The sequence below is a fragment of the Callithrix jacchus genome, chromosome 4 (genome assembly GCF_049354715.1).
Source record: "Callithrix jacchus isolate 240 chromosome 4, calJac240_pri, whole genome shotgun sequence".
In the NCBI taxonomy this organism is placed as follows: Eukaryota; Metazoa; Chordata; class Mammalia; order Primates; family Cebidae; genus Callithrix; species Callithrix jacchus.
Genome location: NC_133505.1, coordinates 4139248 through 4151737, shown reverse-complemented (window position 1 = coordinate 4151737; position 12490 = coordinate 4139248). Strand labels below are relative to the sequence as shown.

General features: G+C 41.4%; 1 long non-coding RNA gene across 1 annotated transcript in view; it reads right to left on the bottom strand.

The window, feature by feature from the left end:
- LOC103792373 (uncharacterized) overlaps nucleotides 1-11721 on the bottom strand; it is a 104704-nt gene extending 92983 nt beyond the window's left edge. The window contains exon 1 of the long non-coding RNA XR_013533599.1: nucleotides 11323-11721. This is a non-coding gene — a long non-coding RNA (uncharacterized LOC103792373). The remainder of the gene's footprint in view (nucleotides 1-11322) is intronic.
- Nucleotides 11722-12490: the final 769 nt, after the last annotated feature.

The window sequence follows — 12490 nt, the reverse complement described above, 5'->3', positions numbered from 1 at the left end:
AGTCCTGCTATCATTTCCCATCACTTCCCCACTCTCCTCTGCCCCTCCAGTCTCCCACAAGGCTGACACCATATGGTGGCCTTGATGGAGTCCACCAAGGATTTCAGGCTCTCCTCTGAAGGTGGAGGTCATTATGGGATTTGCTTTGACTCAGGCGATGTGAGTGGAAGTGAAGTGTGTCACCTCGAGGCAAAAGAGTTGGTAGCCATTAAGCCTGGCCACCCTTTCCTTCATCTCTTAGAGCCACTGACAGGTCCCATATGGAGGCTGCTTCTGTATTCTGGTGGCAGATGATGGGATGTGGAGCACAAGACCCAGGAGAGCCATGGAGGATGTGCAGCACGAGCAGAGAAAGAGCCTTCAGTGTTTTAAATTTCCATTTTTGGGGGCTGCTCATTACCTACAGTGATACCTGGTCCATCCTAGCAGGCATGCACCATCTACTCCACGCTCTGTGAAGCAGACTGGCCTACTGTCAGAACGTGAACTGGCTGCCAGGCACTCGTAGGCTTCAGTTCCAGCTCTGACTCTTATTAACTGCAACCTCAGGCACTTAACTTTCAGTCTCTGAGCCTCAGTTGCAACTCTGTAAAATGGGTTGGCTATTTTATCTCAGGTAGTGGAGAGAATTAAATGAAATAAAAATGCATGTAGAGCATTGAGCCCAGGGCCTGGCACACACAGTGAGCACTCCGGGTTAGCCACAGTGAGCACTCCGGGTTGGCCACAGTGAGCACTCTGGGTTGGCCACAGTGAGCACTCCGGGTTAGCCACAGTGAGCACTCCGGGTTGGCCACAGTGAGCACTCCGTGTTGGCCACAGTGAGCACTCCGGGTTGGCCACAGCGAGCACTCCGGGTTAGCCACAGTGAGCACTCCGGGTTAGCCCCGTAGCTTCAGAATGTGAACTGATTGTCCATACCCGGACAGTGCAGCAAAGTATTAAGAAAGAAATGTAAACTTATTGACATACGTATCTTTCCATCTTTATTTTTAAACTGATAGGATAAAACTATGGGCCAGGCACAGTGGCTCACGCCTGCAATCCCAGCACTTTGGAAGTCCATGTTGGGCAGATCACGAGGTCAGGAGCTCAAGATCAGTTTGGCCAATATGGTGAAATCCTGTCTCTACTAAAAAATACAAAAGTTAGCCAGGCCTTGTGGTGTGCACCTGTAATCCCAACTACTCAGGAGGACGAAGCAGGAGAATCGGTGAACCCAGGGAGGCAAAGGTGGCAGTGAACTGAGATCACACCACTGCGCTTCATCCTGAGTGAGAGTGAGACTGTGTCTCAAAAAAAAAAAATAAATAAACTATGTATATACTTTCATACCCAGTGTTTTTCTCTTAAACAGTATATCATTAAAATATTTTTAGCTCAAAAACAAAAGATCATTTTTGAGATTATCATTTTAAATGTCAAGATAATGCTCAATTTAATGAGTAATTTAATTATTACTACTGGACATTTTGTAGATTGCAAAGAGCATTCAAAACAAATGAAGCAGAATAAAAAATATGTAATACATGTTGTAAATATGACTAAGTCTTTTATTCAGAAGTACAGAACATATGTACATAATATAGAATTTATTAATTATGAGTCATCTTAAAAAATAGTTTAGAAGCTGCTTTGTTTCCTTTTCAAATTTTGCATGATAATTTGTTTCTGTTTTGACAGTTTCTCACTCTGTGCCCAGGTTGGACTGCAGTGGCACAATCTCAGGTCATTGCTACCTCCGTCTCCTGGATCCACGCAATTCTCCTGTGTCTGCATCCTGACTAGCTGGGACTACAGGCATGCACCACCATGCCTGGCTAATTTTTGTATTGTTAGTAGAGATGAGGTTTTGCCACGCTGGTCAGGCTTGTCTTGAACTCCTAACTTCAGGTGATCCACCCACCTCTGCCTCCCAACATGCTGGGATTACAGGCAAGAGCCACCACATCCAGCCTAAATGTTGCAGAATAATAGTTTAGAAGCTGCTGATTTGTTTCCTATTATATTATTATTTGCAGAATAATAAGTAACCTTCAGGCCAAGCGTAGTGGCTCACTCCTGTAATCCCAGACCTTTGGGATTACGAGGAAGAAGATTGCCTGAGGTCAGGAGTTCAATATATATGCCAATAATTATGTTAATCTTATTAATATTTCTGACTTGAGTGACTCTGCTCTAGAAGTTAGGTTTTTATTTTAAACAAGAACTACTCTACTGTCTCAGCCTATCAACAGCACGTACATTTGCTCGGCTTTTCACTAAAAATTCCACCGTTTGCTGTCTCTTGCAAATTATAGCAAATAAAAGTGGTGTGTTGCTCTTCCCTTCTGCGGCCATCACCTAAGCGGGAACTGCCAAAATGAAGTTCAATCCCTTTGTGACTTCCGACCGAAGCACGAATCGCAAAAGGCGTTTCAATGCACCTTCCCACATTCGCAGGAAGATTATGTCCTCCCCGCTTTCCAAAGAGCGGAGACAGAAGTACAGTGTGCGATGCACGCCCATCCGGAAGGGTGATGAAGTTCAGGTTGTACGAGGACACTATAAAGGTCAGCACATTGGCAGAATAGTCCAGGTTTACAGGAAGAAATGCGGAATCTACACTGAACGGGTGCAGCGGGAAAAGGCTAATGGCATAACCGCCAACGCAGGCGCTCACCCCGGCAAGGTGGGTATCACTAGGCTAAAACTGGACAGAGACCGCAAAAACATCCTTGAACGGAAAGCGAAATCTCGCCAAGTAGGAGAGGAAAAGGGCAAATACACGGAAGAAACAATCGAGATGCAGGAATAAAGTGACCTTACATACAAGCTTTGATTAAAACCGAAAAACAAAAAGTGGCGTGTTTCCATCGTATAAAACAGCAAAAATAATAAAATAATTCACAAAATTACACATTTCTCAAATGAACTGAAAAGCTTCTCTTAGATGTTTGAACTTCAACATGTAATATAGAAAGGAAGTAAATGAAAACCAGTCCATTCCTTCTCACTCCTCCCGGCTTTCTGATGGGCTGCTCTCTGCCTTGCAAACACCCCTCCCCTTCCTCCCCACACAGCACTGAGTGTGGAATACTGTAATCACTTCATTGTTTCCCTCTGAAACCACGAGCTTCTTGAGGGCAAGGCCTGTATCTCTTATCTCTATAGCCCCCAAAACCTAAAACATAGTAGCAAATACTTCATTTTTTACATAAATTAACGGTCTAAATTATTACCTCTAGAGCAGTGTTTCTTACACTATATTCCAAAGAGTATCTGCTTATTGTACTCCAAGAGAGACTCCATGAAAACCTGCATTTGAGAAGTATTACAAAACTGTATTTTGTATCCCATAATCAAGAAATCTCCTGAAATTTACCTAATATCCATTGGACAATACATTTGTGGCAAATATGAACATTTAAGGAATTAAAAGTTTCAGAGATACAGTTTCCAGAGCTTCCCGATACAGTGGAGGTTTCCTCTGGGTGGTACAAACTTGCTTGATTCACTTCTATCCATGTTAGGGTCCCAGATGCCAATGTCAGGCCCTCCTGCTTCAAATGGGTCACTAAGGAAATGAGCTCTGAATTAAGAGTGAGTGGCTTCCCATGTACATATTTTCCATATTATTAAATAGTCCATGGGTTTCTTTTAATGCAAGAGAAATGATTTTTATCATAACTGTTATAAAGCTCAGTATATTCTTTGTGAGAGAGAGAGAGGTTTAAAAAACTTAAAAATAAGTATTAAAAACCAAAGCTCAGTAAGAAATTCTATTCTCAATTGTAATGGCAATTACAATTAAAATTAAAATGCTGGGACCCTAATGCAACTCTACTTTTTAAATCCATTTGTATTGATTTCCATTTAAATGGCTATTCAAAATTATTTTTTATTTTAGGTTAAATATGAAGCAAATACAAATATAATGGCTTATCAATAAAAGTTCTCATACTGATCCATATGCGTTATTTCTAGCACAATGAAAGTCAGTAAGTCATTTATATTTTTAAGGATGATTGCTGAGGAGAAAGATATAATGTCTGCAATAATCATAAACTACCCAGCGATACCAGGAATAACCTAAAAACAACGTCCAGGCATTCATGTGGGGAGATGATTATTTTGGTATAAAGAAAAAGAGTTTTAAACTAGATTCTAAAATTCAACCCCATAACTGAGGGATTTATATAATCTATAGACTATACATTAGAAACAAATATGCACTGACTTAAAAGCCTTGAAATCATTAACAAAAATATCCTATAACATAAAAGTTGTAAACTCAAATATGTACAAGGACAAAGGAAGGTTATCTGAGTGCGGAAAGTACTGCTGTGGGCACAGTAGCACACTGGAGAACATTTGTCTTTTATAAAGAAGCACCCTCTGCACAGCAGGCCGACAGTGACAGAAACTCAGGGGACACCATATTTGATTTTTTAGAACAAGTCTGAAGTCCAGATTTCTGCATAAGTCTTTTAAATTTTACATGTTGACTCCATTTATAGAGGCAAACAAATCTGTGCACATTTACAATATAGCCCTTTTGTTTTTATATTTGCTATGAATGTGTAACTAAATGGTTGTGTATAATCCAAGTATTTGCATGTAAAATATTTTCTTTCTTTAGTATGTTTTACCAAAAAAACGAGGCCTTCATATATAATAAAAATTGCTATTGACTCATAATACCCACTTCAAGAATGTTTCTAACATGTATTTGTTTGCAATCTATTTGTATATAATTTTCCCAGATTGTTAGCCAAATGGTTTATATGACTGCCAAAACTAACTTATTAAAATGATTTCTATGGAAATTCTTTAATCAAAACAATTCTGATTTACATCAAATTTATATCAACTTCATGGATTTTAGTGTGTAAAGCTGACATCCTGGTTATGCTAAAGATCTAGAAACATAACAGACATACTGAGACAGTTCACAATACAACTTCAACTAAAATAAACCCTGATATTGGCTATTATTTTAATTGAGAAAACCCAACTTGTAATGAACATTTGTTGACACATAATCACCTGTATGGTGACAAAGGGACAGGAAATCATTAAAGAGCCAGCCTCTACTTATTGATAGATTACCCATAAGCAAGTTTTCAAAGACTCTCTGAATGGCAGTGAATGATTAATGGTGGGGGTAAAAGGTGCTATTCTGTAAGCTGAGAGATACGGCCAGTAACACTCCCTTTAATTTCCCAGTCTCAGGCACAGAGAAACACAGGTAAGTCAGGCTAATCTCATTGAAAAGGAGAACTTGAAGAAAGTAGCACCCATGCCAACTCTTCTAGAGATGTCTTACATTCTTTGAGATACAGAAATGTACATATTGCACTTATCTATTCTGGGTTCTTAAACAGGGGTGTGTCCGAACCTGGAGGTTTTGTTTGTTTTTTGCTGTTATTGTGGTTAGAGATAGGAGTCTCACTATGTGGCTCAAGCTTGAGTCAAACTCAGGTTCAAGCTGGGACTAGAGAACATGCCACTGTGCCCAGCTTCCAGAAAACATTTTTAAACATACACATTCAGGCCTTATTAGATCTATTATATCAAAAGCTTCAGGGGAAAGCCTAAAATTTTAGAGTTTTAACAAAATTTGCTCAGGTCCCTATAATGCACAATTCCGAGACTTGGTGCTGCAGACAATCACCTCAGTCTCATCCCTTCCCACATGGCTAATTCCCTTTATCAGTGGTAGATGTGGCCAAAAAAGAAGAGTAAGATATAGAGTCATTTATTTAACCTACGTTTAATTTTCATTGGTATGAGTAGATCAGGGACAAATAAACTCAAAATCTAACAATGTTGTTACCAATAAGCTCCTTATTCCCCACCTTTCCATGAAGACATTCTAGATTTGAGAGGAAAGTTTAGACTCAGATCTAAGTGGCTGTTTCTGCCTGGATGGCTAGTAAGTCTGTTAATAATTTGTTTCATCTTCCGCTGAAGTGTTTCTCATTTTGTCACCACGTATTCACTGCCAATATGCCTTCTGCAGAGTCCTCCTAAAATTAATCTCTAGGCAAGTTTCAACTCACTCTGTTTTTCAAACCAAAATTCATTAGCCCCAAAGCTAAAGAGTACCTTCTCTCAACACATACACTGGAAGAACAACAAACTAACAAAAACTCTTCTTGGCATTTTCCCTTATTTCCTAATTTCCAAGTGACCTGGGTATCCTGATGGCTCTCCTTTTCCCTCCGCATGTTTCCCTCTTAGGCCTTGCCACTGAGAGAGGATACATCAGCTTTTTAGAAAACTGTCAGCAGCAGCAAGATGTCCATTTATTCTAAGTTGCTTTAGTTTTGAGTTTTAAGATAAAGCCTAGGCCGGGCACGGTGGCTCAAGCCTGTAATCCCAGCACTTTGGGAGGCTGAGACGGGTGGATCAAGAGGTCGAGAGATCCAGACCATCCCGGTCAACATGGTGAAACCCCGTCTCTACTAAAAATACAAAAAATTAGCTGGGCATGGTGGCGCGTGCCTGTTATCCCAGCTACTCGGGAGGCTGAGGCAGGAGAATTGCCTGAACCCAGGAGGCGGAGATTGCGGTGAGCCGAGATCACGCCATTGCACTCCAGCCTGGGTAACAAGGGCGAAACTCCATCTCAAAAAAAAAAAAAAAAAAAAAAAAAGATAAAGCCTATTTTCAGGGCATATTTCCTCTCCTGTGTTATTTCACATTAATTGCGGGGGGGGGGGGGGGGGACCATTGCATTTAAAAAAATTGAAAAGGTTTTTTCTGTAAGAAATTTACAAATATTTCCCAAAGTGCATTTTCAAAAGTTGTGCCCCTTAATACTCCTTTCAAAGTATCGTCATTTAAAACACAATTTTGGACAATTATTTCAAAATAACTTAATTTGCTTGCATTCAGTGAATGCTTGAGCTGACCTATGTCAAGGGTAACAAACATTTTGAAAAGAATTGATCTACACCTTGTCCACTGCTTCCATATTTGCATCACGAGCGAGCAGTTTTCCTGCCAGTAACTTACTCTCATTATACTCAGCATAATGGAGAGCAGTGATGCCATAGATACCCTTAGGATGCGAGTTGGTGCCATGTTTCAGCAGAATGATGGCACAAGTCTCTTCCTGGCAATGGACAGCCTGTCCATGTTAGATCGAGAAATAGATTGTAAATTCTAAGAATCCAAAATCCACATTCCACAGGTTTCACCAACTAGTTATATTTAAATGAGATACATTTAATTATGTCTCAAACCCATGTCATGCTGAAAAGTTGGCTACTGTATACCTGTATTAAAGGTGTTCTGTTTTGTCACAAATGTCAACCTGGCATTTTCTGTTCACCAGGAGAGTGACCACTTCCACACAGCCACTGGCATAGGCCAAATGCAGAGCCGTAGTGCAAGAGTAAGAGGACCTTTCAGGAAACTGTAGTGCAGTATCTCAAAACATACGGTCCTTCACAGAATTGTAAACATTGAACAGAATGATTTTCCTCTTCCTTATTTTTCTAGAAGAAAGTGCAGTACTTATTAGCTCTTATTCCTCACGACCTTAATGAAAACAGCAGCCTATGTGAATAGAAGGAGCTCAGTCTTTGGATTCAGTTCAACTCGGGTTTCAGTCCCACTTTAAAGTCTGTCATTTACCAGCTGTTATTTAGTTTTTCTGTGACTCAACTTCCTCATTCATAAAAACAACAACAATAGCTATGTCATCAGACATAATGATGCTTAAATGAGAAACTACGGGAAGTATTTAAAATAGTTCCTACAGCAACAACACAAAACTGTTGGATTTTTGTTTTTGGGAGAAGGTCTCACTCTTTTGCCCAGGCTGGAGTGCAATGGTGTAATCATACCTCACTGTAGCATGGAACTCCTGGGCTCAAGTGATCCTCCATCCCCAGCCTCCCAACTAGCTGAGACTGCAGATGTGCACTAGCCTGCCCAGCTACTAATTTAAAATTTTATGTCGAATAAAAATCTTAGTTTGTTATTCAGGCTGGACTCAAACTCCTGGCATCAAGCGATCCTCCCACCTCAGCCTCTCAGAGTTGTGGGATTATTTCTATTGCTACTCAACAAAAAAAATTTAATTAAGTAAAATAATACAATTAAACCTACTTTGTAGGCTGACCTAAAGAGTAGGTCACATTTTAACACTGCTGATATTTGAATGCCACTTATAATTCAAGATTTATTACAACTATAATTGGTAGCATTTAGAAATTATTTTATTGACATATATAATAATGGGGCATCACACAACCCATGAGTCCTTACATTATGTAGCGTACGGTATACTCAGCAGGGCTAGGGCAGTTCTAGGGATATAACTGGCACTTAACTACGTTTCAGTTCCTAAAGGTACTATGGGGAAAGAACACTGAAATAACAGTAACGGATTTTTTAAACAAATTAATTCTTTGATATTCTAACAACTTGGAGCCAAAGGAAACCCATGATTCAAATGAATAGGTGTGGGTCATTTTATTCAATACTTATATTTAGAGAATATATGCTAATCAGACTTTCCAATAATTAACATTAGTGTTTAAGACTGATAAACTTTTGAAAGAACAGGTAAAGGTTACCTTCTACTATTTTCTAACTTCAGAAATTCTTTTGTTTGAGAGATGGGAGATAAAGTTTAAATGAGATTAGGTTCTAATGTCCCCATTTCAAATCTCTCAGCTTGTGCAGACAGGGCAGCTCAGCATGAAGTTTTTAAGGATGGAAGGGTCCTGAGAGATAGAAGAATATGTCTGCCACATAATAGGTACTCAAGTTATGTTTGATGAATAAACTGAAAGAATGGATAAACACAGATGGGGAGTTCAATATTTTTAAATAAACTCCTATAAAGCAGTATTTTTGCTATAGTAATCATTTAGTTATTTTTATTTTCAAAGAATACAAGTAAAATGAAATGATCAATCTATCATTGTTTGCATATATGTGATAAATCTACATGTAAGAAAAATATATGTACATAACAAAATATATACATAAAATCTGGAGACAGATGAAAACATTCGTTTTTGTTTCTGAAGAGGCTAAAGGTTCAAAGATAATCACACACAATAGTAATAATGATGATAAAAAATAGAAAGTGAGAGATTATTTATATGTGGGCAAGATTCGTTTTCCTCTAAGAATTATTCCATTAATAATAAACTTTCATTAAAAGTGTTGTACATGCTCCCTGCAGCAATCATAGATGAGAAAAACCGTACTTATAATGCCAATGCCCAGAAATTAGAAGTGTTATCATATTTTGTTCACATTTTTTGACACAAAACCATTGTATGTTTGTGTGTGTATAAACAAACTGATTCTTTTTTCCTTGCTGGCTATAACAAAATACACCTTCGCACATCAACATACTCCTATATCTATCGTCACATTAAATCATCACATATTATTTCATCCTATGGCTACAAGAGACATTTATTTCTACAGTTCATTCTTTCTGTTCTTTTTAAAATAAGTGCTGCAAAACAAAACAAAGCAAAGCGCATGTATCTCTACTTGCTCAGGGTATTTTAGTATCACGGAACTGATGCGTAAGGAGCAGACACATTTTTTAGATGTAGGACTTACCACCAAAGTGTCTATTTAAAGAGTCACCAGCAACTTAAACTTTAAGCAGCAGTACAAAGCATCCTCACACATATTGTGGATAGAAAACAGTTTGATTCCTCTTTTAATAGAAATTCTTTTTTTTTGAGACGGAGTTTCACTCTTGTTACCCAGGCTGGAGTGCAATGGGGCGATCTCGGCTCACCGCAACCTCCGCCTCCTGGGTTCAGGCAATTCTCCTGCCTCAGCCTCCCGAGTAGCTGGGATCACAGGCACGCGCCACCGTGCCCCCAGCTAATTTTTTGTATTTTTAGTAGAGACGGGGTTTCACCATGTTGACCAGGATGGTCTCTTGACCTCGTGATCCACCCGCCTCGGCCTCCCAAGGTTTTGGGATTACAAGGGTGAGCCACCGCACCCGGCTAACATAAATTCTTATGCCAGAAACGCAAAGGATTTTCCCCCTATGTACCTAAGTAATTTGTAAATCTGCAAAAACGTTCTTTGTCCACTTTTATTACAGTTCTTATTTTATTTGAAAGAATTTTCTATAAAATGAAGATGGACTGTTCATCCAATATGTATATATGTAACCGTTCATCTAATTTGTATATGTAACTGATATGCATATAACATTATACATGTAATATATATGCTATACACACCAGAACTATACGTATCACATGATAATATAAATTTTCCCTGTAAAATGAAAACACACTTCTCATCTGAATATAATATAGTAAATACTTTTCAAGTATGTTTTCTTCAGTCCCCTTTTGTTTTTTTCTGACACACAGGCAGTTTTAATTTTCAGTTTGCTAAATCAGCCTTCAGAATGCCTGCGGCTGAGGCCATTCTTTGGAAGGCCTCTGTCAACATAATACACCTGTAACATAAGCATTTGTGTTTCCTTCTGATACGTTTCTCACTGGCATATGTAAATTTCAACCTGTGTTCCGTCAGTCACTCTTGTTTGTGATATAAAATTTCATTAGTTTTCTTCAAAAAACAGGCATTTTTTCATTAATCATTCATCCTTTCCTATTCACATCTGTGAACGTTATCAATTCTTACACACATCTTATATCATTTCAGCGTTTCTGGATTTCCTGTTCGGTTCCATGCATTTATCTGTGTTTTCAGCTGTTACCAAATTAATTATAGAAATTAGTAGCACATTTTAATATCCAGAGAAGCCAGTATTTTTTCAGTCCATTGTAAAATTATTTAAAATATCATAATAGTAACAGACAGCAGGTGTCGTGCCAAAATGTTAAAACCTACATATTTTCAGTCGCTTTATGTAAAACTGATACACGCAGAAAGAGCTCACATTCTGAGAAAAACGTGTCTTCTCATTCAAGAACACAACACCCACCTCCCACTTCCAAGTTTCCCTCTAAACCCTTCAGTAAAGAACCGATCTTTGTAAAACGGACAGTTTTATCTGAGAAATTTTCGCCCACTGAAAATGACTCCCTGTATTTTTGATAGGGGAATGAGTTCTCTCAGTGGGGACCTCGTGTAAAGTATAACACACCATGTTTTAACCGTGAACGTTAGAAATAACAACAATACACGGTATATACCTAACTTTGTGAGTTAAATCACTCAGTCTCCACCAAGTGCCTCCAGCTGGGGAATTAGGAGGGATAAAGCAGCTGAGGCTCATTTGGCTCCGCTGCTCCAAGGGTGCCCGGCGCCCTCCAAAGCCCCCGGGCCTAGGGAACCCTCCCACCCCGGGCTGAGCCCCGCTACCTGTGCGGCTTGTCCCGGGCATCCAGGTCTCCTCTCCTGCGCGCCAGGCGGCTCCATCTCCACGGCGTCACCCCTGACTGCCGCCCTGTGCCTCCTCCGCGGTTCCGCATTCGGTGCCCGGACGCGGTGTAGACGGGGGTCTATGGAGCTCAGGACCCGAGGTTCTGCTCTGCCTTGACCCCGGGCTCCGAAGCGGAGGAACTTCTTCAAGATGGTGACTTCTCAGATCCCCAACTACCAGCTCCTGAGCCGCGGCTCCTCCCACCTCCACCCAGCAGCAACCCCCAATCTGCGATCCCAAATCTGCTTTCTAGCCCAGAATCCGCGATACAGCCGGGTCCACCACAGCCTTCAGCAGCCACACTCCCAACCTCCGACCTCGGACCCAGCGAGCCCCGCAAAGACGTTAGGTGCGCGTCTGCGCCAAGGTGGCGGCCCGGCTCCCAATAGCCACTCCCAGCCGCGTGCAGGCAGGTGGGGCTCCAGCTGGGGCCGACATCGCTGGGCTCCGGGTTCTCCTGGGCTCACCTGTGCTGCCGGAGGACCACAGGTGCAGGATATCAGGCGCGCATTTTATATCACAAACACGAGTTCCTGATGGAACATTATCAATCCTTATATGTATCTCATATCGTGAAGGAGGAGGAGGCCCGTCTGACCCTGAGGCTGTCCCACTCCTCCTCAAAGGGAGATTGGGTCTGGCGTGGGCACTCCGCGGCACTGGAGCGGCTTCGCGGATGGCCTGGCTTCAGCGCTGAGACTCTGGCCCCAGGGTCTGCCTGGCAGGTGTCAGGGAGTGGGAGACGCATGGAAAGTCAGGGGTTGCTCCTTTCCCCACCGGCCCCCACTGCTGCCCATGCTGGATGCGCAGTTTGCAGGTGCAGCTCTGGTACTGGCTCGGGATGGCGGAGCTTCCCTTGGGTGGCGTCAGGGCTGCTGACTGCACAGCCCATCTGGCCTGAGGGTCCACTCCTCTTGGACACCTCTCCGGATCCTGGGCCCCTGCACTGGGCACTCTGCATCCACACCAATGAGACTGAGAGGCTGCCTGCCTGAGTTTGTCGCCTGGGTGCCAAGCCTCAGGATTCCTGCTGCTGGGGCTGTGGCTCTGATCTGGGGTGTCCAGCCACTTGCTGCTCCCATGCCGCGTCTAGGCTGCAGGGGTGAC